At 32.7% G+C, this 4,133-nt stretch overlaps 1 long non-coding RNA gene across 1 annotated transcript; it reads right to left on the bottom strand.

The window, feature by feature from the left end:
• Positions 1–1,295: 1,295 nt before the first annotated feature.
• LOC131656055 (uncharacterized) lies at positions 1,296–2,107 on the bottom strand. The gene is made up of 2 exons (XR_009299957.1): positions 1,671–2,107; positions 1,296–1,555 (listed from the first exon to the last, which is right to left on the bottom strand). It is a non-coding gene; the product is annotated as an uncharacterized LOC131656055 (long non-coding RNA).
• Positions 2,108–4,133: the final 2,026 nt, after the last annotated feature.

The raw sequence follows: 4,133 nt of genomic DNA, 5'->3' as shown, positions 1-4,133 counted from the left end.
TATTTTTATCCTGGTTCGTTGTTAACTAAACTACTCCAGTCCACCCCCGCAGAGATGATTTACCTCAACTGAGGATTTAATCCACTAATCGCACGGATTACAATGGTTTTCCACTTAGTCCGCAACTAAGTCTTCCAGAGTCTTCTGATCACACACTGATCACTCCAGGAACAACTGCTTAGATACCCTCTAAGACTTTTCTAGAGTCTACTGATCAACACGATCACTCTAGTTACAACTTGCTTAGTTCACTCCTAAGACTTCCTAGAGTATTCTGATCAACACGATCACTCTAGTTCCTTACAACTTAATGTAATCAATTCTAAGAGTTTACAAATGCTTCTTACAAGCGATAATCACAACTGTGATATTTCTCTTAACGTTTAAGCTTAATCTCACTAAAATATTACAACAGCAATGTAGTGAGCTTTGATGAAGATGAAGATTCTGAGTTTAGATTTGAACAGCGTTTCAGCAAGTTTGATATAAGTTGTTTTGGTGCAGAATCGTTAAAATCATCGACCTTGCTTCTCATCAGAACTTCATATTTATAGGCGTTGAGAAGATGACCGTTGAGTGCATTTAATGCTTTGCGTGTTCCGTACAGCATCGCATTTAATGTTATACGCTTTTGTCAACTACCTCGAGCCTTGTTCACGCTGTGTCTACTGACGTAGCCTTTAATAGCTTTTAACGTTCCTTTTGTCAGTCAGCGTAGCTTGCCACTTGTACTTTCTTCTGATCTGATGTTTGTGAATACAGCGTTTGAATATCATCAGAGTCAAACAGCTTGGTGCATAGCATCTTCTGATCTTCTGACCTTGAAGTGCTTCTGAGCGTGATACCATCTTCTGAGCTTCAGTGCTTCTGATCTCATGTTCTTCTGATGCTTCCATAGACCCATGTTCTGATTCTGCTTCGACCATCTTCTGATGTCTTGCCAGACCATGTTCTGATGTTGCATGCTGAACCCTTGAGACAAAGCTTCTGAGCGCTGAAATATGCGTACTCTTTATATATTTCCTGAAAGGGAAATTGCATTGGATTAGAGTACCATATTATCTTAAGCAAAATTCATATTATTGTTATCATCAAAACTAAGATAATTGATCAGAACAAATCTTGTTCTAACACGACCCAGGTCCTATTCACCTCCTTCCCCAACTCAATCTGCAGCGCCGCTGCCACCACACAAACCCTAGAACTCCAATCTTCCGCCCAGGCCCAGAAACTTTCCATGAATCAAACTCAATCAATAACAAAAACGCAAATCAAATCTAACCATAAGAAGCATAGAATCAAAGCTGAATAATTTTATTAGATGAAGTTACAAGCAAATCCGGGAGCGAATCAATTACAATCTCAAACTAACATTACAAACAGATTCGTAATCAAACTAATAACCTAATCTAATCTAATCTTTCCCTAAATCGAATCCAAAACCTAAGTATAAAAGAAATAGAAGAAGAATAGAGAGAGAGGGGGGGATTCGGGGAAATCGAAGCGCCGCCACGAACGAAGTTTTTGAGCATCTGAGCCTTCATCTTCAAATCACCTGCGAACACGAAAGGAAAAGAGAGATTAGAGGAAGAACTCACCTCGGGGTGCTCATCGAAGACTGTCAAACTCGGTAAATCTCCAGATCTCTCATCTATGTCATATTTTCGTACCGATCTGTTTTGTTGAGATTATCAAGCTTGCTCTGATTTCTATGCTCAGTTTGTGTATTGATTAAATTGTCTTAGTTCCACCATGTGCTTTAATGTCTTTCGTGTGTTTGATTTCACCAAAAGAGAGAGTGTATATGCTAGCTTGTCTATTTGCAATGAAGTAGGGATTGGTAGAATATGAGTTTAAGAAGAAAAGTGAAATTGAGAGAAACCCAGGAAAAGACGGACGAAAGAGGGGTTATGTGCTCTGTTATGTTCTTATTTTCATTTATATTCATTTGTTTTTGATATGTGTTTTCAACCTCTCATAACTTGTTTCCTTATACCTAAAATGCCAACACTAATTTTTTATTTTAATGAAAATGAATGCTCAAATTAGATTGATTTATATGTTATAAAAATGGAAATAGTCAAACTTAATTTCTATCTTTTATTATTTGAGAATTGTTTGGTTTAGGATCTCTGCATTTTTGCCAAATCGATAAAGTGTTGTTTTGCTGTGTAACCCACGTAATATCCACGTTTCTTGCGAAAAGGAAAAAACAAGTATAATATTTCCTTTAATCTAATTCACATGTTAAAGAAAAAAAACAACATAGAAATAAAACATTAGCCTTATTTCAATTTCAATTAGTTTTAATTTAATAGTTAATCTAATTTAGCTAATTTAGGTTAGAATTTTATTTATTATTCGCTTCGATTAAATTAATTGATCGCGGTGGGTAATAATCAATTATCTAATTATTTAATTAATTAAATCCAAATGAGTTTTATTTGGTTAAATGGTTTCGACTATCTTATTAGTCGCGATGATTAACCTTTCTATTTTTCATACTTCAATTCATTATTCTTTTTAATCGAATCAATCGATTGCGAGGGGTAACGATACAAATTAAATCATACAAATTATTAAAAAATATCCTAATTCGTTATCAGTAATAATCAAATCAATTGATTAAAATTGGTAACGGTGCAACTTCAAATCTGTTAACTATGGCGATCGAATCTATTGATCGTTGCGGTTAATAGTGCAAAACTAAATCAGGGTTGTACGCCCAAACAAACATTCAAAATACACTAAACCACGATACTACAGGATTTTTATCCTGGGCAACTCAAAATGCCCTTTCAAATCAAATTCAAACTACGATAGGCCATTCAAAAAGCCTCAAAACCATCTCAAATCAAATTTCAATTCTAAGGCGTACAATCCTGTGCCCCGAACTACGTAGACTCTGATCCTCCATAAGGAGGTACGTAGGCACTTGGCAACAAGGCGAGTCCCCCACCCTAAAATCTCAATTTTCCCCCTTATTCATTTCCTTACCTTAATACTCTTAGCCATCAAACCTTTGCCTTAGATTCAAAGCCAATAGGAAAGGGTTGAGGGTGCCTAACACCTTCCCTCGACCTGAATATAGTAACTTACCCTGATCTCTATACTGCGTAGGGTTTCCTATTCGCCCTTCAGAATAGGTGGCGACTCTCTAAGTTAAAATTTTAGGCAGGTTGCTACAACTGGTTTTATCAAATTGAATTATTTTAAAACTGGTTGTAATTTATGAACTGATTTTTGAACCAATTATTTTTAAGATTATATTTTTTTTAAAAATGATTTTATATATATATATATATATATATATATATATATATATATATATATATATATATATATATATATATATATATATATATATAGGGACAGACCTATTATAAAGAGTTTGGGGCTGCTGCCCCCACTAAAACTTCAACCCTGATAACTATTGAATTGTTATATACCTATTAAAATAAAAAATTAAACTGAAGTACAAATATGCATTACAAAGAAACTGTAATCATATATATACATTCAACGTAAAACTAATTTTAAATATTTTCAATAAATTATTGGCTGAGTTGTTTATACAAATGAATTAGTTAAACAAATATATTGTTTGTTTTTAGATCAAAGCAATTGAATATAAAAAATAATTGTTGAAGATATGAAATTTAGATTAAAGCAATTGAATATAAAACATAATTAGAATGCATAACAGAAAATCGATAAAAATGTAGTTAAATGTGATTTTTAGGGCCTGTTTGAAAGGCTTTTTAAAAACTCTATTTTAGTTTTTGAAAATTTAAAAACTAAAAACTTGTTTGAATATAATATTTTACAAATGTGTTTTTAAAAACTCTTCACAATTTTTCAGTTTTTAAAAGCAAAAAACTGAAATGGCTAAATTGTGTTTTGATTTTTACTTTTCAGTTTTTAAAAACTAAAAACAAAAACTATTTCAAACAGGCCCTTAATATGTAGAAACATACTTATAAAGGTATTCAGTATTACATAAAGTTAAAACAAAATGTGAATGAGTCTATCAAAATTGAATTGAATTACTACATAGTCCAATTTTCTATTTGTAAGAAGAAAAAACAACATTGAAACAAAAAACTCATTCCAATCCAATATTTTTGAAAGAT

This window comes from Vicia villosa, linkage group LG3 (genome assembly GCF_029867415.1).
Source record: "Vicia villosa cultivar HV-30 ecotype Madison, WI linkage group LG3, Vvil1.0, whole genome shotgun sequence".
Lineage (NCBI taxonomy): Eukaryota > Viridiplantae > Streptophyta > Magnoliopsida > Fabales > Fabaceae > Vicia > Vicia villosa.
This window is presented reverse-complemented; position numbering and strand designations above follow the sequence as displayed.